This window comes from Pristiophorus japonicus, unplaced genomic scaffold, assembly GCF_044704955.1.
Source record: "Pristiophorus japonicus isolate sPriJap1 unplaced genomic scaffold, sPriJap1.hap1 HAP1_SCAFFOLD_242, whole genome shotgun sequence".
NCBI lineage: Eukaryota > Metazoa > Chordata > Chondrichthyes > Pristiophoridae > Pristiophorus > Pristiophorus japonicus.
The window spans coordinates 395,909-419,260 of NW_027252144.1; the positions used below are offsets into that span (position 1 = coordinate 395,909).

The following is a 23,352-nucleotide window of genomic DNA, read 5'->3' on the forward strand; positions in this document are numbered from 1 at the left end:
TTCCCTACTCCACCCCTCCCCCTAGCATCTGTCTGAGGCTGAACTAGACTGTTCGCAATCTAGCTGTCATATTTAACCCTGAAATGAGCTTCCGGCCACATATCCACAGCATAACCAAAACCACCTATTTCCATCTCTGTAACATTGCCCGTCTCCGCCCCTGCTTCAGCTCATCTGCTGCTGAAACCCTGAGCTATGTCTTTCTTACCTCTAGACTTGACAGCTCCAACACACTCCTGGGTTGGTCTCCCACAATGTACCCTTCGTAAGCTTGAGCTCATCCAAAACTCGACAGCCCGGATCCTAACTCACACCAAGTCCCGCTCACCCATCACCCCTGTGCTCGCTGACCTACATTGGGTCCCGGTTAAGCAATGCCTCGATTTCAAAATTCTCATCCTGGTTTACAAATCCCTCCATGGCCATTGCTCCTCCGTATCTCTGCAATCTCCTCTGCCGGCCCCCCTCCCCACCACACCCCGCCCTCTCTCCACCCCCCCCTCCGCCCCCCCCCTCTTCCCCTTCCCCCCTTCTCTCTTCCCCCCTTCTCTCTCTCTCTCTTCCCCCTTCTCTTTTTCTTTTTCTCTCTCTCGCTCTCTCTCGCTCTCCTCCCGCCAGCAGGAGGCGCGATAGGCGGTACTGCAGAGAGGGTCCTTGGATGGGGAGCATGCTTTGCTTTATGACGTGGACCGCACATTCCAGCTGGCCATTGGAAGCCGGTTTGAACGGCGCCGTCCGGACATGTTTGATGCCATTACCCGACATAAATTCCAGGAATTCATGGCTGGTGAAACACGAGCCATTGTCGCTGACCAGAATGCCCGGTAAGCCGTGGGTCGCGAAAACCGTGCGCAGGCTCCCCACAGTGATGGATGTCATGCACGAGTTTAATATGATCCACTCGATCCATTTCGAGTATGCATCGACAATTATCAAGAACATTTTTCCCATGAACAGGCCCACATAGTCCACGTGAATGCATGACCAAGGTTTGGTGGGCCAGGGCCACAGGCTGAACGGGGCCTCCCTGGGGGCGTTGCCCAGCGGGGCACACGTCGTGCACCTGCGAACCCAGTGTTCCAGGTCTGAGTGAATCCCTGGCCACCATACATGTGACCGGGCAATGGCCTTCATTAACACGATGCCAGGGTGCTCGCTGTGGAGTTCCCTGATGAATGCTTCCCTCCCCTTCTGGGACATGACCACTCGGCTGCCCCATAGCAGGCAGTCGGCTTGGATGGAGAGCTAAACCATCCGTCTCTGAAACGGTCTGACCTCCTCGGGGCCGCCCTGTGCGTGGGCGCCCAATCCCCCATCAGAACACACTTTTTATCAGGATAGGAGGGGGTCCCTGTTGATCTAGAGTTTGATCTGGTGGGCTGTGATGGGGGAGCCTGCGGTGTCAAAAGTCTCAATGGCCATGACCATCTCAGCGCTTTGCTCTGCCGCCCCCTCGGTGGTAGCCAGGGGAAGCCTGCTGAGCGCGTCAGCGCAGTTTTCGGTGCCTGGCCAGTGCCGTATGGTATAGTCATACGCAGCCAGCGTGAGAGCCCATTGCTGTATGCGACCTGACGCATTTGCATTGACCGCCTTGCTGTCGGACAACAGAGAAGTTAATGGCTTGTGGTCCGTTTCTAACTCGAACAGTCTGCCGAAAAGGTATTGGTGCATTTTTTTCATACCATAAACTCAAGCGAGTGCTTCCTTTTCAACCATGCCGTACCCACGCTCTGCCTGGGAGAGCGACCTGGAGGCATAAGCCACCAGTTGGAGTTGGCCGTCTCCATTACCCTGCTTTAACACACATCCAACCCCGGATGATGATGCATCGCATGCTAAAACTAGTTTTTTTTACAGGGGTCATATAACGTTAACAGTTTGTGAGAAGAAAGCAGGCTCCGCGCCCTCTTGAAAACCCGTTTTTGACAGTCCCCACAAAACCATTCGCAACCCTTACGCAGGAGCACATGTAACGGCTCCAACAATGTGCTTAAGTTCGTCAGGAAGTTCCCGAAATAGTTCAAAAGTCCCAGTAATGATCGCAACTCCGATGTGTTACCGGGCCGGGCGCACGACGGATCGCCTCAGTTTTGGATTCGGTAGGCCGGATCCCGTCTGCGGCAACCCTCCTGCCCAAAAACTTGACCTCTGCGGCCAAAAACACACACTTGGCCGCCTTCAGCCGCAGGCCTACCCGGTCCAGTTGGCGTTGCACCTCCTCCAGGTTGTGGAGGTGTTCCTTGGTGTCTCGACCCGTTATTAGGATGTCGTCCTGGAATACGATTGTGCCGGGAATGGATTTCAGCAAGCTTTCCATGTTTCTCTGAAAGATGGCAGCCGCCGAACGGCTGCCAAAAGGACAACTGTTGTAGATGAATAAACCCTTGTGCGTCGTGATGGTGGTCAGAAGCTTGGATTCTTCAGCCAGTTCCTGAGTCCTGTAGACCGAAGGGAGGTCCAATTTAGTGAACAGCTTGCCACCTGCCAACGTGGCAAAAAAATCCTCCGCCCTCGGAAGCGGGTATTGGTCCTGCAGGGACACCCGGTTGATGGTGGCTTTGTAGTCACCGCAGATCCTAACCGAGCCGTCTGCTTTAAGGACAGGAACAATGGGACTTGCCCAGTCGCTGAATTCAACGGGCGAAATTATGCCCTCTTTGAGCAGCCTGTCCAGTTCACTCTCTATTTTCTCACGCATCATGTACGGCACCGCTCTGGCTTTGTGGTGCACTGGTTTGGCGTCCGGGGTGATGCGTATACTTACTTTTGTGCCCTTCAACGTTCCGACACTGGGTTGAAACAGTGACCCGAATTTTTGTAGTACCTGTGAGCATGAGCTTCGCTCCACAGATGAAATGGTGTGCACATACCCCCATTTCCAGTTCATCTCAGCTGGCCAGTTCCTTCCCAAAAACGCGGGGCCATTTCCCGGAACAATCCAGAGTGGCAGTTGGTTCTGTGACCCATTGTGTGTTACCACCACGTTTGCACTGCCTATCACTGGAATGATCTCTTGGGTGTATGTCCGTAGCTGCGTATTAATTCGTTCCAGTTTGGGCCTGCTAGCTCTGTGTGGCCATAGTTTCTCAAATTGTTGTGCACTCATGAGGGACTGGCTAGCTCCAGTGTCCAGCTCCATGCGCACCAGGATGCCATTCAATAAAACTTTCATCATCATGGGTAGCGTTTTGGTGTATGAGCTGCGGACGTCAGCCACATGAACCTGCTGAACTTCAGCATCCATGGCTTTACCCCAGGCAGTGTCCTGCACTGCAAGCCCCTTGTCTGATTCCTCTGTTTCATAGATTAGCCTTGCTACCGGCTGTTTGCAAACCCTAGCCAGATGTCCTCTGGCATTACAATTCCTACAGATGAACTGCTGGAATTTGCCACTTTTCGCTTAATGTCTGCCCCCGCATCTCCAGCATTGGCTGAGATCGTTGTTCACAAAAGGACTGTTAGCAGGCATTCCTCTCTGATTGGTCCCTTGTTTGTTTCTAAACACTCTGATGGTGGGTGTTAATGGTCCCCTTGATGGCGTGAATTGCCGCTCCCCTCTCCATTGTCCCTGTCGGGGGCCCACCTTTCAGTCGGTTTCAGCTTGGGCAGTTACAAAATGCCTTTGTCTGACTGCTGCAGTTTCAAAATGCCTTTGCCTGACTGCGAGATCTTGAGCAGCGTTTATCACGTTAATTTCTTGGTCCGTCGCCACGTTGGACCCAGGACTACTCGCGTAAATTAGCTTGGTCTCTTCTCCCACTGCTGTGAAAGTTTGAGTTATCGATGCTGCCCCTTCTAGAGTTCTATGAGCTTCCTGAAGATCCCGGCATGGCAAATGCCCTCAATGAAAAAATCTCTTAACATCTCCCCGCTGCAGGCGTCTGAGAACTTAGAGGCTGGCCAAGCGCCGCAAGTCTGCCACGAAGTCTAAGATGTTTTGCCCTTCCCGACGTCGGTGTGTGTAGAACCGGTGCTGGGCCATGTGTATGCTGCTCGCCGGTTTTAAGTGTTCGCTGATCAGCTGGCTGAGCTCTTCAAAAGACTTATCGGCCGCTTTGTGGGGTGCGAGCAGGTCCTTCATCAGCGCATAAGTTTTTGTCTCGCAGCTTGTTAGTAGATGCGCCCTCCGCTTGTCAGCCACATCCTCTCCCAGCCATTCCTTCGTGACAAAGGTCCGCTGGAGTCTCTCGACAAAATCGTCCCAGTCTTCACCCACAAAGTAACGTTCCTCTGGGCGACCGGTGGCCATCCTCTGGGTTCAGTGATTCCCGTTTCCCATCGCCAGGTGTTGAGTCCTTAACTCTTAAAACATAATCACACATGGCACATACAGCAGACACAGTCACTCTGTGACCTTCACCTTTATTACTGGGACCAAGGAGTGCTGGCCCCTCAGATACTTGAATCTCCAGGTAAGGAGTGTCTCCCACAAGTACACCCCCTGTGGTCAAGGTGTGCATTTCTAGTAAGTATGTAGTGGTTACATGAGGGTTATAATTGTATGAGAGTTACAGTAGTATGCTGGTTACATACATGACACTCTCCCTCCCCTCTTCCTCCCTCCCCTCCTCTCTCTCTCTCTCTCTCCCCCTCTGGAGCGAGTTCTGCACGCGCTTCTCCAGCTGGTCTTCTGAGCAGTCACAGACTGCTCGGGAGACATTGGAGGCGATTAGGGAGCAGACAGCTGCAACAAATGCCCTTCGGCATGCGTTGCTGGCTGGACACGGCACTGTACCCCAAGGTGTTGTGTCCACTCGCAGCGAGACCCCAAGCATGCAAGCAAGCACGGAGGACACAGTTCCTCCTGACTCCGAAGCGGAGCCCGAGGCTTCTGCTTCCGCTCCGTCACCTCCACCACGGCAGGAAGTCTTGCTGTCACAAACTGCACAACACGTTCTTGTCGGTCTGCGTAGACCAAAACGGGCGGGTGGGGTGCGAACACGGGGTGGGACAGGATCTGGAGGGAAACGTGGCCGCAGGCGGGGAAGGGGGAGTGTTTTTCAATAGTTCCATAAATGTTATTGTTACTTAAATGTTCACTTGTTATTACTTAAATGTTCAATTTCTTCATATTATAACATTTTGGGGATTTGAGGGAAGGGTGGGTTTGTGCGGGGTGCAGGGGGTTGGAGGGTGTTGGTCATTAGTTATTAAAAAAAAATTCTATTTTTGTTAATAAAAAAAAATGTATTCAACAACTTTTGTGCCTTCTCTCTTAGTTACATTAGTTTTCAAACGTACAGTTTTTCATGCATATTTGTTTGTTATTATGTCATTCTACCAATACTTTTACTTTGCCAGCACTTTAAACTTTACTTAAACTAATTCAGATGATAGGCCAGTGCAGGAAAGACAACAAGGAAATCCCACGCAAATGAAACTTTTGATTAACCCTAACCGTAATTGAACATTTGAATATCCACAATTAATAGCTCATGCAAAGTGTTCATTAATGAGCTGCTGATGCAAAAGTTTAGCGGCCGTGGCTACTGGTCTTCGGAAAGGTGTGGTGGTACCGGTGCTAGATTGCCAGGCTGATTAAGCTCCCCTATGTCCTCGCGGACGTCCTCTCCCGCCTGTTCCTCCTCTTCATCCTCGCCAGCTGCCTCTTCTGTCTCATCTTCTGGAGGTGGACCTGCAGCATAATCTGGCATTATTTGTCCTCTCTTTATAGCTAGGTTATGCAGCATGCAACACACCACAATAAACTCTGCTACCTGATCAGGGTGGTACTGCAGGCTGCCTCCAGAATGATCCAGGCATCTGAAGCGCTGTTTTAGGACCCCAATTGTCTTTTCAATTATGTTGCGAATCGCTATGTGACTTTCATTGTACCGTTTCTGTGCTTCAGTGACAGGATTACACAGAGGGGTCATCAGCCAACTGGCAAGGCCATATCCTTTATCCCCCAGCATCCAACCGTGACCTTCTGGCTGATTGACAAACAGGTGGAACCCCTTTCTGTAACGAAACACCTCTGCGTTCTTTAAGGGTGCAAGTTCAGGTAAGATTGCTTTTCCAAGTACCTTCGTTGGCTGTCCAGTCTCCTCCTCTGTCTTCGTCTCAGTCTACGCATTTCTCTGCCACCTCTTCGATTGATCCTGTCATGTATGTAACCTTTGTGTAACAACACTGCAATACTGTATATACATAAGAAATGCACACCTTGCCCACAGGGAGTGAACTTGTGGGAGACACTCCTAACCTGGTCACCCAGGTATATAAAAAGGGAGGTCCCATGCAGGGTCATCACTTCTTGGTCCTGTGAATAAAGGTTCAGGTCATAGAGTGACCTTGTCCACAGAATGTGCCTCGTGTGGATTTGTGGTATTGTGTAAGGACTTTGCACATCCTTTCAGTAATCAATGTGTGAGCAGTTGCAATTAAAGGCAGGGAAAGCATGGGCCTCATCATTATTGATAATTACTTTTACTAATTTTAATAATCTCTCTACTCTATACTCTCATCACTGTACTCTGCATTCTCTGTACTCTCTACGATGTATACCAGTCAGTTTGATAGGCCCCAACAATATCAGTAAATAACTTCACTTTGTAAAGACGATTTACAAAATAATTTCAATATAAAAACTATTTACCAAAAATAACTTGATAATACTTATTTATATTCCCTGTCCCAACATTCTGAGTACAATTATCTTCAATTTAACTCTCTAAGGGCCCAAGTTTAGGCCCCGACCTGGACGACCGTTTTTCGCGCTCGAAAGTGTACCGAAAAAATACTTGCATATTCTCCGGCTCCCTGCAGGTCGCCAGCAGCTTGTTGCGGTGCGCACTGAACAGCGGGGGGGCGGAGCAAGAGATTCACGCCGATTCTACAAGTAGCGGGGGGCTGGGCTAATTTAAATAAGGCAACGTCGTGCCGGCGTTGGAGCACGCGCGCACGCGCAGTGGCACATAAACATTGGCACTCGGCCATTTTTAACGGGACTAGAGGAAATGTGAAGATTTGTCTCGTGGACCCCTGGCCGAACGGCCTAAGTCTTCACAGCTCGGAGCCTACTGCTGCCGTCGCTGTGGCCTGACACCTACACTATCCCCTGGCCGAATAGCCTCAGTCCCCTTCACAGCTGTTTCTTCGGCTGCCGTCCAGACACTGATGGAAGGAAGGCCTGCCTGAAGCACCGCAGCTCGAAGGCTGCTGCTGTTTCACACAGGTAGGAACATGGAATATTTAATCTTTGCTTTGTTTATAAATTTTTATTCAGGTTGGACCTTTATTTGTTTAAGTATGACTGTTGAATGGTTGTAGAATTTAAATATTTCTCTTCACCCGCCCCCCCCCACCGCCCGTACCCTACGCCTAATTTGTAACCTATGCCTAATCTGTAAAGTGTATGCAAGATTTTTCTTTGCATACAAAAATCTTCACTTACTCCATTCGGTTAGTTTGGAATAAGTTTTCACTGCCTAAACTTTCAAAACAGGCGCAAGTGGCCAGACACAACCCCTTTTGAAAAAAAAATTCTGTTGCAAAGTGAAACTGTTCCAACTGACTAGAACTGGAGCAAACTAAATGCCGAGAATTGCAATTTCTAAGATACTCCATTCCAAACCAGTTGCTCCAAAAAAAAAACAGGAGCAACTTAGGCCGAAACTTGGGCCCTAAATAGCTCTCAACTAATTCTGCACCCTTCCTCCGAAGCTCAAAATGGTGTCCGTAGTGCCCATTTCCTTCTCTTAAGCCCAGAAAAAGCAACTATTTCTCAGCACGCTTTGTTGTGTTGTTGGCTCTCGTCTTGGTTTTGCCCACAAGTGGAAACACCTTCACTATTTCTACCCAATCAAACTTTTTCATATTCTTAAAGAAAAGAACCACAGTCTGTTCATTTCCCGCCCCCGCCCCCACCCTCCCCCGATAGGTATAACCTCTCAGTTCTGATACCATTCTTATGAATCTTTTTTGCACCTTCGCCAGTCCCTCTATATCCTTTTTATAATATGGAGACCAGAATTGTGTACAGTACTCCGAGTCAGATCAAACCAAGGTTCTATACAAGTTTAACATGATTTCTCTGCTTTTCAACTCTATCCCTCTAGAATTGAACCCCAGTGCTTTATTTTAATAGCCTTATTAACCTCCGTTGTTACTTAGTGATTTGTGTAACTGTACGCCCAGATCCCTCTGCTTCTCTACCCTATTTAGATACATGTTTTCCAAGGACTATATGATCTCCTTATTCTTCCTACTAAAATGTACCATCACACACTTGTTTATATTGAAATTAATTTGCCAATTACATGCCCATTCTGCAAATTTATTATTGTCTCCCTGTATTTTGTTGAAGTCCTCCTCTGTATTAACTATACCCCCCAATTTGGTGTCTGCAAATTTTGAAATTATACTTCTAATTCCCAAGTCCAAATCGTTTACATAAATGGTGAACAGTGGTACCAGCACCTCATTGTAGAACACCACTTACCACCTATTACCAATCTGAGTAACTACCTTGAACCCCTACTCGGTTTTCTATTTTGTAGCCAGCTTGCTCTCCATTCTACTACTTGTTTCCTGACTACACATGCTCCAAATTTAGTCATGAATCTATTATGTAATACCTTATTGAAGGCCTGTTGGAAATCCAAATATATCCCATCTACTGCATTCGCCTTATCTACCTTATCCCTCAATCAACATCACAAAAAAAACATTTAAAAAACCATAATCACATTGCTGTTTGTGGGAGCTTGCAGTGATATCAGGGCAGTTGTGAGAGATGATATTGGCTCGAATGAACAAAATGTTGAATCATTGTGGGTGGAGATTAGAGATAGTAAGGCGAAAGAGTCACTGGTGGGCGTAGTTTATAGGCCCCCAAATAATAACTTCACGTTGGGGCGGATAATAATCAAGGGAATAATAGAGGCATGTGAAAAAGGAACGGCAGTAATCATGGGGGATTTTAACCTGCATATCAATTGGTCAAATCAAATCCCACTGGGTAGCCTTGAGGAGGAATTCATAGAATGCATACTGGATTGTTTCTCAGAACAGTATGTTACAGAACCTACAAGGGAGCAAGCTATCTTAGATCTGGTCCTCTGTAATGAGACAGGAATAATAAACGATCTCCTAGTAAAAGATCCTCTCGGAATGAGTGATCACAGTATGGTTAAATTTGTACAGATTGAGGGTGAGGAAGTAGTGTCTTAAACGAGCGTACTATGCTTAAAGAAAGGGGACTACAGTGGGATGAGGGCAGAATTAGCGAATGTAGGCTGGGAACACAGATGAAACGGTGACACAATTGAAGAACAGTGGAGGACTTTTAAGGAGCTCTTTCATAGTGCTCAACAAAAATATATTCCAGTGAAAAAGAAGGGCGGTAAGAGAAGGGATAACCAGCCGTGGATAACCAAGGAAATAAAGGAGAGTATCAAATTGAAAACCAATGCATTTTAGGTGGCCAAGGTTAGTGGGGAAACTAGAAGATTGGGAAAATTTTAAATGACAGCAAAGAATGACTAAGAAAGCAATAAAGAAAGGAAAGATAGATTACGAAAGTAAACTTGCGCAAAACATAAAAACAGATAGTAAAAGCTTTTACCGATATATAAAACGGAAGAGAGTGACTAAAGTAAATGTTGGTCCCTTAGAAGATGAGAAGGGGGATTTAATAATGGCAAATGTGGAAATGGCTGAGACCTTAAACAATTATTTTGCTTTGGTCTTCACGGTGGAAGATACAAAAACCATGCCAAAAATTGCTGGTCACGGGAATGTGGGAAGGGAGAACCTTGAGACAATCATTATCACTAAGGAGGTAGCGCTGGACAGGCTAATGGGATTCAAGGTAGACAAGTCCCCTGGTCCTGATGAAATGCATCCCAGGGTATTAAAAGAGATGGCAGAGGTTATAGCAGATGCATTTGTTATAATCTACCAAAATTCTCTGGACTCTGGAGAGGTACCAGCGGATTGGAAAGCAGCTAATGTAACGCCTCTGTTTAGAAAAGGGAGCAGATAAAAAGGCAGGTAACTATAGGCCAGTTAGTTTAACATCTGTAGTGGGGAAAATGCTTGAAGCTATTATTAAGGAAGAAATAGCGGGACATCTAGATAGGAATAGTGCAACCAAGCAGGCGCAACATGGATTCATGAAGGGGAAATCATGTTTAACTAATTTACTGGAATTCTTTGAGGATATAACGAGTATGGTGGATAGAGGTGTACCGATGGATGTGGTGTATTTAGATTTCCAAAAGGCATTCGATAAGGTGCCACACAAAAGGTTACTGCAGAAGATAAAGGTACGCGGAGTCAGAGTAAATGTATTAGCATGGATCGAGAATTGGCTGGCTAACAGAAAGCAGAGGGTCGGGATAAATGGGTCCTTTTTGGGTTGGAAATCGGTGATTAGTGGTGTGCCACAGGGATCGATGCTGGGACCACAACTGTTTACAAAATACATTGATGACCTGGAAGAGGGGACAGAGTGTAGTGTAACAAAATTTGCAGATGACACAAAGATTAGTGGGAAAGCAGTTTGTGTGGAGGACAGAGAGAGGCTGCAAAGAGATTTAGATAGGTTAAGCGAATGGGCTAAGGTTTGGCAGATGGAATACAATGTCGGAAAATAGAAACATAGAAACATAGAAAATAGGTGCAGGAGCAGGCCATTCAGCCCTTCTAGCCTGCACCGCCATTCAATGAGTTCATGGCTGAACATGAAACTTCAGTACCCCATTCCTGCTTTCTCGCCATACCCTTTGATCCCCCGAGTAGTAAGGACTTCATCAAACTCCCTTTTGAATATATTTAGTGAATTGGCCTCAACTACTTTCTGTGGTAGAGAATTCCACAGGTTCACCACTCTCTGGGTGAAGAAGTTTCTCCTTATCTCGGTCCTAAATGGCTTACCCCTTATCCTTAGACTGTGACCCCTGGTTCTGGACTTCCCCAACATTGGGAACATTCTTCCTGCATCCAACCTGTCCAAACCCGTCAGAATTTTAAACGTTTCTATGAGGTCCCCTCTCACTCTTCTGAACTCCAGTGAATACAAGCCCAGTTGATCCAGTCTTTCTTGATAGGTCAGTCCCACCATCCCGGGAATCAGTCTGGTGAATTTTCGCTGCACTCCCTCAATAGCAAGAATGTCCTTCCTCAAGTTAGGAGACCAAAACTGTACACAATACTCCAGGTGTGGCCTCACCAAGGCCCTGTACAACTGTAGCAACACCTCCCTGCCCCTGTACTCAAATCCCCTCGCTATGAAGGCCAACATGCCATTTGCTTTCTTAACCGCCTGCTGTACCTGCATGCCAACCTTCAATGACTGATGTACCATGACACCCAGGTCTCGTTGCACCTTCCCTTTTCCTAATCTGTCACCATTCAGATAATAGTCTGTCTCTCTGTTTTTACCACCAAAGTGGATAACCTCACCTTTATCCACATTATACTTCATCTGCCACGCATCTGCCCACTCACCTAACCTATCCAAGTCACTCTGCAGCCTCATAGCATCCTCCTCGCAGCTCACACTGCCACCCAACTTAGTGTCATCCGCAAATTTGGAGATACTACATTTAATCCCCTCGTCTTAATGTACAATGTAAACAACTGGGGCCCCAGCACAGAACCCTGCGGTACCCCACTAATCACTGCCTGCCATTCCGAAAAGTACCCATTTACTCCTACTCTTTGCTTCCTGTCTGACAACCAGTTCTCAATCCACATCAGCACACTACCCCCAATCCCATGTGCTTTAACTTTGCACATTAATCTCCTGTGTGGGACCTTGTCGAAAGCCTTCTGAAAGTCCAAATATACCACATCAACTGGTACTCCTTTGTCCACTTTATTGGAAACATCCTCAAAAAATTCCAGAAGATTTGTCAAGCATGATCTCCCTTTCACAAATCCATGCTGACTTGGATCTATCATGTCACCATTTTCCAAATGCGCTGCTATGACATCCTTAATAATTGATTCCATCATTTTACCCACTACTGAGGTCAGGCTGACCAGTCTATAATTCCCTGCTTTCTCTCTCCCTCCTTTTTTAAAAAGTGGGGTTACATTGGCTACCCTCCACTCGATAGGAACTGATCCAGAGTCAATGGAATGTTGGAAAATGACTGTCAATGCATCTGCTATTTCCAAGGCCACCTCCTTAAGTACTCTGGGATGCAGTCCATCAGGCCCTGGGGATTTATCGGCCTTCAATCCCATCAATTTCCCCCAACACAATTTCCCGACTAATAAAGATTTCCCTCAGTTCCTCCTCCTTACTAGACCCTCTGACCACTTTTATATCCGGAAGGTTGTTTGTGTCCTCCTTAGTGAATACTGAACCAAAGTACTTGTTCAATTGGTCTGCCATTTCTTTGTTCCCCGTTATGACTTCCCCTGATTCTGACTGCAGGGGACCTACGTTTGTCTTTACTCATCTTTTTCTCTTTACATACCTATAGAAACTTTTGCAATCCGCCTTAATGTTCCCTGCAAGCTTCTTCTCGTACTCCATTTTCCCTGCCCTAATCAAACCCTTTGTCCTCCTCTGCTGAGTTCTAAATTTCTCCCAGTCCCCAGGTTCGCTGCTATTTCTGGCCAATTTGTATGCCATTTCCTTGGCTTTAATACTATCCCTGATTTCCCTAGATAGCCACGGTTGAGCCACCTTCCCTTTTTTATTTTTACGCCAGACAGGAATGTACAATTGTTGTAATTCATCCATGTGGTCTCTAAATGTCTGCCATTGCCCATCCACAGTCAACCCCTTAAGTATCATTAGCCAATCTATCTTAGCCAATTCATGCCTCATACCTTCAAAGTCACCCTTCTTTAAGTTCTGGACCATGGTCTCTGAATTAACTGTTTCATTCTCCATCCTAATGCAGAATTCCACCATATTATGGTCACTCTTCCCCAAGGGGCCTCGCACAATGAGATTGCTAATTAATCCTCTTTCATTACACAACACCCAGTCTAAGATGGCCTCCCCCCTCGTTGGTTCCTCGACATATTGGTCTAGAAAACCATCCCTTATGCACTCCAGGAAATCCTCCTCCACCGTTTTGCTTCCAGTTTGGCTGGCCCAATCTATGTGCATATTAAAGTCACCCATTATAACTGCTGCACCTTTATTGCATGCACTCCTAATTTCCTGTTTGATGCCCTCCCCAACATCACTGCTACTGTTTGGAGGTCAGTACACAACTCCCACTAACGATTTTTGCCCTTTAGTGTTCTGCAGCTCTACCCATATAGATTCCACATCATCCAAGCTAATGTCTTTCCTAACTATTGCATTAATCTCCTCTTTAACCAGCAATGCTACCCCACCTCCTTTTCCTTTTATTCTATCCTTCCTGAATGTTGAATACCCCTGGATGTTGAGTTCCCAGCCCTGATCATCCTGGAGCCACGTCTCCGTAATCCCAATCACATCATATTTGTTAACATCTATTTGCACAGTTAATTCATCCACCTTATTGCGGATACTCCTTGCATTAAGACACAAAGCCTTCAGGCTTGCTTTTTTAACACCCTTTGTCCTTTTAGAATTTTGCTGTACAGTGGCCCTTTTTGTTCTTTGCCTTGGGTTTCTCTGCCCTCCACTTTTCCTCATCTCCTTTCTGTCCTTTGCTTTTACCTCATTTTTGTCTCCCTCTGTCTCCCTGCATAGGTTCCCATCCCCCTGCAATATTAGTTTAACTCCTCCCCAACAGCACTAGCAAACACTCCCCCTAGGACATTGGTTCCGGTCCTGCCCAGGTGCAGACCGTCCGGTTTGTACTGGTCCCACCTCCCCCAGAACCGGTTCCAATGCCCCAAGAATTTGAATCCCTCCCTGCTGCACCACTGCTCAAGCCATGTATTCATCTGCGCTATCCTGCGATCCCTACTCTGACTAGCACGTGGCACTGGAAGCAATCCCGAGATTACTACTTTTGAGGTCCTACTTTTTAATTTAGTTCCTAGCTCCTTAAATTCTTTTCGTAGGGCCTCATCCCTTTTTTTACCTATGTCGTTGGTACCAATGTGCACCACGACAACTGGCTGTTCTCCCTCCCATTTCAGAATGTCCTGCACCCGCTCCGAGACATCCTTGACCCTTCCACCAGGGAGGCAACATACCATCCTGGAGTCTCGGTTGCGTCCGCAGAAACGCCTATCTCTTCCCCTCACCATCGAATCCCCTATCACTATCGCGCTCCCAATCTTTTTCCTGCCCTCCTTTGCAGCAGAGCCACCTATGGTGCCATGAACTTGACTGCTGCTGCCCTCCCCTGATGAGTCATCCTCCCCAATAGTACTCAAAGCAGTGTATCTGTTTTGCAGGGGGATGACCACAGGGGACCCCTGCACTATCTTTCTTGCACTGCTCTTCCTGCTGGTCTTCCATTCCCTATCTGGCTGTGGACCCTTCTCCTGCGGTAAGACCAACTCACTACACGTGATACTCACGTCATTCTCAGCATCGTGGATGCTCCAGAGTGAATCCACCCTCAGCTCCAATTCCGCAACGCGGACCGTCAAGAGCTCGAGGCGGATACACTTCCCACACATGTAGCGCCCAGGGACACCGGAAGTGTCCCCGAGTTCCCACATGGTACAGGAGGGGCATATCACATGGCCGAGCTCTCCTGCCATGTCTTAACCTCAGATACCCTTAAATTGGTAATAACAATGTTACAGTTCACTTACTGATATAAAAAATAAAAGAAAAGCTACTCACCAATCACCAGCCAATCACTTACCCCATTGGCTGTGACGTCACTTTTTGTTTACTTTCTACTTCTATTTTGCTTTCTCTCCCGCTGTAGCTGCACCGGTACGCTGGCTCTCGATCTCCCGCTGGGCCTTTTATAGACCGCTCCCCTCTCACCAACTGCCGCTGGCTCTCGATCTCCCGCTGGGCCTTTTATAGGTCACTCCCCTCTCACCAACTGCCGCTGGCTCTCGATCTCCCGCTGGGCCTTTTATAGGCCGCTCCCCTCTCACCAACTGCCGCTGGCTCTCGATCTCCCGCTGGGCCTTTTATAGGCCGCTCCCCTCTCACCAACTGCCGCTGGCTCTCGATCTCCCACTGGGCCTTTTATAGGCCGCTCCCCTCTCACCAACTGCCGCTGGCTCTCGATCTCCCGCTGGGCCTTTTATAGGCCGCTCCCCTCTCACCAACTGCCGCTGGCACTCGATCTCCCGCTGGGCCTTTTATAGGTCGCTCCCCTCATGTGAGGTCATCCACCTTGAAAAAAAAACAGCAAAAGGGAATATTATTTGAATGGGGAGAAATTACAACATGCTGCGGTGCAGAGGGACCTGGGGGTCCTTGTGCATGAAACTCTTTTGAGTTTACCTGAAATTAAACATAAACATTAAAACCATGCCACCTGCCTGGGTGACACAGCAGACATTTTCAAGGCCCCTTTTTTTTTTTCCTTTTTTTTCTTTTTTTGGTTTTTTTTGGGGCGCTAAAATCAAATTTTTCCTGTGCCCCCTATAAAAGGGGAGCGGGACACTAAAAGCACCGGCAATGAAAACAAATTAAACTTTCAAACATAAAATCAAATTAAAATTTGGTTGCCGGGCGTGATGATGCACTCCAGTCCCTCCGGTGCCCACCTCTCGTGGAAGGCCGCGAGCGTACCGGTGGACACCGCGTGCTCCATCTCCAAGGACACCCTGGACCGGATGTAAGAGCGGAAGAGAGGCAGGCAGTCAGGTTGAACGACCCCCTCGACCGCCCGCTGCCTGGACCGGCTGATGGCACCCTTGGCCGTGCCCAGGAGCAATCCTACGAGGAGGCCTTCGGACCTACCCGCTCCCTTCCGCACAGGGTGCCCAAAGATCAGGAGAGTGGGACTGAAGTGCAGCCAGAATTTCAGGAGCAGCCCCTTCAGATAATGAAACAGGGGCTGCAACATCGTGCACTCAATAAAAACATGGAACACGGATTCCTCCAGACCGCAGAAATTGCAGGCGGCCTGGGAGTCCGTGAACCGGCTTAAAAATTTGTTGCACGGCACTGCTCCGTGCACCACCCTCCAGGCCAAGTCCCCGATGAATAGTGGGAGGACCCCTGCGTAGAGTGCCCTCCATCGGGGACCCCCGCCTCCTCCAGACGGCAAGATGGTACGCCATGGCGTGTCCGGACGGCCGGCGAGGATGGCAAAGTTGAGGGTGTGCAGGAGCAGCCCGTACAGGAAACCCCTCCGCGCGGAACTGAAAGGCACGGAGGGGATTTCCCCGAGGCGGCTCAAGTTGTGAGGCGCTGGCCCCCGAGGGAGGTTCCGGGGTTTGGCGCCGATGAGGAATTCCGTCCGGACGGGGGTCAGTTCGGACGGGATCTCCCCACGTGCTTGAGCCTCCTCGATGCACCTAACGGAGTCAGGGCCCAGAGCTGTTTTTAGCGACTCGATGGCATCGGCCGCGTGGCGGACGTTGGCAGAGTTTAGGCGCCGCGCCAGCGTGTCTGGCGCCATCCAGCCCGCTCCTCCGCCATCGAGCAGGTCCCTGACCCTGGTCACCTCACCAGCCACAGCCCTCTCTTCCGACCGCCACATGAAACCTCGGCCGTGGAGGTACGGATTCCCGAGCAGCGGCTCCTGCAGGACGGCCGCCACTCCAGCCGGCGGAGAGCTGCGCTTGGTGGAGACTTTGTTCCAGACCCTGATGAGTTCCCTGTAAAAGACAGGCAGCTCCTGGAGGGTGGTCCTGGCACCCCCCAAGTTCACAAACAGGAGCTGCGTGTCATAATTGAGGTCGCGCTGCTGGCGGATGAAATACCTCGCCAGAGCACACCACCTAGGAGGGGGCTCGACGTAAAGGTATCTCTGCAGGGTCTGAAGACGGAAAGTCGCGAGCTGGGCGCTGACGCACACCAACGACTGACCGCCCTCCTCAAGCGGGAGACTCGGGACGGCAGCAGAGACCCAGTGCTTCCTGTTGTTCCAGAAGAAGTCCACCAGCTTCTTCTGTATCTTGGCGACAAACGCAGGGGGAGGGGTCAAAGTGACCAGCCGGTACCACAACATTGCGGCCACCAGCTGGTTTATGACTAGCGCTCGACCCCTGTAGGACAGCACTCGGAGCAGTCCTGTCCAGCGCCCTAGGCGAGCGGCGACCTTGGCCTCCAGCTCCTGCCAGTTCGCCGGCCAGGCTCCCTCGTCGGGGCTAAGGTAGACTCCCAGATAGAGGAGATGGGTCGTGCTCCAGGCAAAAGGCCTGAGCTCCCCCGGCAGGGAGTCCACCCGCCACTGACCCACCAGGAGTCCGGAACATTTCTCCCAGTTGATCCTGGCGGAGGACGCGGCCGAGTAAATCTCCTGGCACTCACGCATCCTCCGCAGGTCAGCGGGATCCTCTACCGCGAGGAGCACGTCATCGGCGTACGCCGAGAGGACGACCTCCACGCCCGGCCCTTGCAGAGCCAGTCCCGTCAACCTCGTCCGCAAGAGGCACAGGAAAGGCTCCACGCAAACGGTGTATAACTGGCTGGACATGGGGCATCCCTGGCGCACCCCTCTCCTAAAGCGAAGGGGCACCGTCAAGGACCCGTTAACCTTAATCAGACACTCCGCGGCGGCGTACAAAAGTCGGATCCGGGCGACGAAATGCGTCCCGAACCCGAAAGCGCGCAGAGTTCCGAGCAGATAGTCATGATCCACCCTATCGAACGCCTTCTCTTGGTCGAGGGATAGGAAGGCGACCGACAGACCAGCCTCCTGGGAGCAATGGATGAGGTCCCGGACCAGATGGATGTTATCGTGGATTGTCCAGCCCGGGACCGTGTAGGACTGGTCAGGGTGGATCATGTGGTCCAGCACGGCACCAAGGCGAGCAGACATCACCCTGGCGAAGATTTTGTAGTCCGTGCTGAGGAGGGAGACCGGGCGCCAGTTCTTAAGGAGGCGGAGATCGCCCTTCTTAGGCAGCAGGACGATGACTGCCCTGCGCCAAGAGAGGGGCATCTCCCCGGTCGCCAGACTTTCCCCCAGGACCCGCGCGTAGTCGCTCCCCAGGACGTCCCAGAACGCCCTGTGGAACTCCACGGTCAGCCCGTCCAGCCCCGGGGATTTTCCTCTCGAGAGCCGGGCGAGGGCACCGGACAATTCCGCCAGGCTTAGCGGAGCTTCCAGATTTTCGGCGCCCTCCGGGCTGACCTTCGGCAGGTCCTCCCACAAAACTCTACGCGCTTCCTCGCTGGACGGATCCGGAGAGAACAGAGCCCCGTAATATTCATGGGCCCTGTTGTTGACGCCCTCCGGATCCGAGACGAGAGAGCCGTCGTCGGCCAGCAGCGTCAAGAGCTGCTTACGGACACTCTGCCTTTTTTCCAGCGAGTAGAAGAAGGGGGAGCCGCGGTCCAGATCCTGCAGCAACCGGATCCGCGACCTCACGAACGCGCCTCGGGACCCGACGAGCTGCAGGTCCTTCAGCGCGGCCTTCTTCGCTTCGTACACCGTCCGCAGGGCCGGGTCCTGGACGACTTGACCGAGACGGGCTTCCAGGTCGAGCACCTCTTTTTCTAGGCGCCCGACTCTGGCCGCCCGCCTCTTGGTCGACCCCCTCGCGTACTCTTGACAGAAGACGCGGACGTGAGCCTTGCCCACGTCCCACCATAGCCTCAAGGAGGGGAAGCCCCCCTGCTTCCTTCTCCAGTCGGACCAGAATCGACGGAACGAGTCCTGGAACCGCACGTCCTCCAGCAGCCGGTTGTTAAAGTGCCAGTACGCGGACCCCGTCCTCGCGCGGAGCGAACCGAGCTCCGCCCACACCAGGTGGTGGTCCGAACACGGCACCGGCCGCATGGAGGCCACCGGGACGCAGGAAACGTACGCCCGAGACACGTAAAGGCGGTCGACTCTAGACCATCCAACTCCAGGCCTCACCCAAGTAAAGCCGCTGGAGTCGGGGTGGAGATTTCGCCAGACGTCCACCAAGTCGAAGGACCCGACCAGGTCCCTCAACTTCTCCATCGCCGTCATGCACTGCGGGGCACCGGAGCGGTCCCTCGCCTCGAGGGTGCAGTTAAAATCCCCCCCGAGGACAATGCAGTCGCCGACGTCGACGGAGCCAAGAAGAGCGGACACCTCTTCAAAGAAGCGCGTTTGCTGCGGGCCGGGCTGAGGGGCGTACACGTTCACGAGATGGAGCGGCACGTCCCCCAGGCGAACCGTTACGTGCAGCAAGCGGCCTGGCACGGGCTCCTCGACCCCCAAGATCTCCGGCTGAAAATGCGGGCCCAGCAAGATGGCCACCCCACTAGAAATGGCGGTGAGGTGGCTCATGCGGACCTCTCCTTGCCATTCCAGGAGCCACGTGGCTTCGTCTCCCGGAACGGTGTGGGTTTCTTGCAGGAAGCACACCGCATATTTCCCCTCCCGCAGGAGCGAAAAATTGTCAAATCTACGGCGTGCCCCTCTGCCGCCGTTGATGTTGAGGCTGGCTATGGTTATCTTCATGGCAAAAGCATAGTGCAACCTCTACCTTAACCTATTGTGGGGGAGGGAGCGGAGTCTTCTGTTGAACTCCGCTCCCTCCGCAGCCCAGCGAGGAGTCCCTCGAGCTCGCGCAGCTCAAGGTGTTGCGCCTTTGTCAAGGGCCCGCCTGCGGCCAAGGTTTTAACGGCGGCGCGGACGGTCCCCTTGATCAGCTCTGGCTCGGACCATTTTTCCAGGGCCAGTCGGGCTTGGTTGCAGCGACCCCGGCTCTGGGCCAAAAAGTCCCGGAGTTCCTTTGCAGGAATGAGGATGGTCTCGGCGGCGGCCGCGAGCAGATCCACCGCCTCGCTGGCGGTGGTCTCTAGGTCTTCACCCGCGACCCCCACCGAGTCCCCGTCCTCCTCCGGGAGGTGGCCGCCAGCAGCCGGCCCATCGACCGCACAAGGTACGGCAAATGAACCGGCCGCTCCAACAGGCCCTGGCTCTGTCCCGATCCCACCCCCAGGATCGTCGGCAGAGGAGTCCCCACTGGGCTCTTTTAAAAATGGTGCTGGGTCGGGAAACGACAGCGGAAGGGGTTCCCCCTCCGCCCCAGGAACCGGGGAACAAGGAGAGACCCGACCATAGGAAATCCCCAGGCTCTCCAAGTGCTCCAGCTCCACAGCAAGAGGCGAGGGTGGGTGTTCCTCCCCCTCCCTGCTGCCACCCCCCGGCCCAGCATCTACAGTGTCATTATAAACATTTGTTTCGGTTTCTGCCGGGTCGAGCGACTCCCGGGGGAAGTTGGGTATTGGCTGGGCGGGCTCAGGTTCGGCCTTTTCGGCCCCGCCCGCCTCAGTCCCCGGGACGCCCGGCCCGGCGGCAATACATTCCTCCGCGGTCCCCACGCCCCCCACGACAGGCAGATCTTCCACGCCATCCCCGGGAGGCAGAGGCTGGGCAGCCTCGACTGTCTCACCCTCCCCGGGGACAGACTCCTCCCGCCTACGGTGCTGCTTGGGGGCGCTGGTGGGGGACGCGGGACACGCGGCGGGCACCGACTCCTCCGCGGAGGGATGTTGTTCCCCCTCCGCCTCAACGGAGCGGCGCCTCCTTTTGTTGCTGGAGGTGTGCTGAGGCATGGAGACCTCCATGTCTGCCGAGGCCTCCCGCTCCGCCCCCCCCTTTTTCTTTTCTTGCCCGCGCCCGGGCCCCTCTGCGGTGTTGTTCAAGGGCTCGGGCACGGGCTCAGGGTACCCCGCGCTCGCCGGTGGCTGAGTTGGGCCGAGCGCGGTGGTCAATCTTTCTGGCGCACTGAGGGGACCCGCCTCTAGATGTTTCTCCTTGTTCCGCGCCTTCTTTCCGTTCGGACGCTCTCCCTCCCCCCCGCCGGAGGCCCCGAAAACAAAGGCCTCCGACGATGCCCGCGCACCTACGGCTCCCGGCACGCGGACGCAACTAGGGGGAGGGGTGGCGGCGGCGCCATCCTTGGCCGCCTTCGGTGGTTTGGCGGCCTTGGAGGCGGGGCAGTTCTTGCGAACGTGCCCCACCTCCCTGCAGGCATGGCACCGCACGCCGTCCGACGTCCAAAAGACGCAGTAGGCAGTCCCCTCGTGCACCACATTAAAGTTCCCCTCCGTCGTCTCCTCCTCCGCCAGCCGGACAAAGAGCTGGCGGCGGAAGGAGAACACGTGGCGCAGGCTGTTCTCCCTGAGGCCGAGCGGTATGGGGTTGATCCCCGACCTTACCTCCCCCAGTTGGTGTAGGTGAGGGAGGAGGAGCTCAGCGGGAACAAAGGGCGGGACGTTTGAAACGATGACCCTCTGCGCGGTGGCCTCGAGAGGGTCCACCGGCAGGAACGTCCCGCCCACCGTGAGCCCCTTTTCGAGGGCCAGGGACACCGCCCGCTCCGACCCCAGGAAGAAAACAGCCTTCCCAGACATCTTGGAGGCCGCGACAATGGCCGAGAGGCCGACTACCCCAGCCATCGCCCGCACGCACTCCTCAATGCTCATTGTGGGGTGAGTGTAGCTCTTGACCCCGTGTTTTCTGATAATAAGTCGAAAGGGTGGCAGGGCAGCAGGTGGCGCAGGAAGTGCCGTGGAAGCGGTTGCCACCTGCGCATATGTTCTTGCTGGCCCTGCCACCGGCGTGGATGGGGTCGCCATCACGGGGTCCCTTTAAGGGCTACACCCACCCCAAAGTCACAGGCCTTAATGGGCTTAATTGGCCTCGTTTGATTTGACTGAGCAGAGGAGCTCTTAACGAGGCACCTCTCCCCTAGTTGGCAATTGGGGAGGGGCCTTGCTCCCTCTGCTCAGTTGTCTCAATTGGTTTTTTTTTAATTAGGAGGAAGGGGTCTCAGAGAGAGAGGGGAGAAACAGAGTAACAGAGAAAGAGAGAGGGGGTGGGAAGGGGGGGGAACTGCGAGGGCAGGTCTCCCCTCGCAGCTGTGGGTGGGTGCAATCCCCAGATGGCAAAACACAAAGTCTTTGGGGTGGTCTTCAGGTGAGGGGAGAAGATGTCTTCACCTGGGGCAGCTCAAGCCACCAGGCACACACTCCTAATGATGTTTAAATAGGGTGATTAAGAAAAAACTTCAGCCTGGTAGCTCCAGCAATCCCTGGCTAGGCAAATGTGGGGGGGTGGGGGGGGGGTTCCAATTGTGGGGGGGGCCTAGTTGTAAGCAAGGCCCCCACGCACACTTCCACACACACACACACCCCCCGCAATGTTCCGGCCCTCAGTGGTCTTCTTTCCTCCCCCACCGATATAACAAAGTCTTTTTGGGAAATGCACCCACACCCACCTGTAGAAATGTAGAGTCTCCCTCCTTCCACACTGGATGTTTGTTGTTGGTTTTTCCCCCTCTCTCCAACTCTTTGCAGAATGGTAAAAAGATGTACAAAGTTTTCTGCTTTTTCCTCCTCTCCCTCTGGGTGAAAGTTGGTGGTGAAGCCCCTTCCTTCCTTCTCTTCCTGGGCTGGTCTCAGGGCTCTCCAGGCAGGAGCTAAAGTTGATAGCTGCTCCTCTGACTGCTCACAGCTCCAACTGAGCAGGACACGCCTCCACTGCTCCACAATTGGTCCTTGTGCATGAAACTCTTTTTGGAGTTCACCTGCAAAACATAAAACATTGAACTGTGCCACCCGACCTGGGTGACACACCAGACATTTACAAGGCCCTTTTTTTCCTTTTTTTGGTTTTTTTTTGCGTTTTTCTTTTTTTTTTTGGGCACTAAAATCAAATTTTTCCAGTGCCCCCTATAAAAGGGGAGGGGGACACTAAAAGCCCCGGCAATGAAAACAAATTAAACTTTAAAACGTAAAATCAAATTAAAATTTGGTTGCCGGGCGTGATGATGCACTCCAGTCCCTCCGGTGCCCACCTCTCGCGGAAGGCCGCGAGCGTACCGGTGGACACCGCATGCTCCATCTCCAAGGACACCCTGGACCGGATGTAAGAGCGGAAGAGAGGCAGGCAGTCAGGTTGAACGACCCCCTCGACCGCCCGCTGCCTGGACCGGCTGATGGCACCCTTGGCCGTGCCCAGGAGCAGTCCTACGAGGAGGCCTTCGGACCTACCCGCTCCCCTCCGCACAGGGTGCCCAAAGATCAGGAGAGTGGGACTGAAGTGCAGCCAGAATTTCAGGAGCAGCCCCTTCAAATAATAAAACAAAGGCCGCAACCTTGTGCATTCCATAAAAACATGGAACACGGACTCTTCCAGACCGCAGAAATTGCAGGCGGCCTGGGAGTCCGTGAACCGGCTTAAAAATTTATTGCACGGCACTGCTTCGTGCACCACCCTCCAGGCCAAGTCCCCGATGAATAGTGGGAGGACCCCTGCGTAGAGTGCCCTCCATCGGGGACCCCCGCCTCCTCCGGACGGCAAGATGGTACGCCATGGCGTGTCCGGACGGCCGGCGAGGATGGCAAAGTTGAGGGTGTGCAGGAGC

The 23,352-nt window shown here is 52.1% G+C and overlaps 1 long non-coding RNA gene across 1 annotated transcript in view; it reads left to right on the forward strand.

The window, feature by feature from the left end:
• The window catches only part of LOC139245840 (uncharacterized), a 174,423-nt gene that overhangs the window by 60,528 nt on the left and 90,543 nt on the right, over positions 1-23,352 (forward strand). Inside the window, exon 2 of the long non-coding RNA XR_011590126.1 lies at positions 5,852-6,004. This is a non-coding gene — a long non-coding RNA (uncharacterized lncRNA). The remainder of the gene's footprint in view (positions 1-5,851; positions 6,005-23,352) is intronic.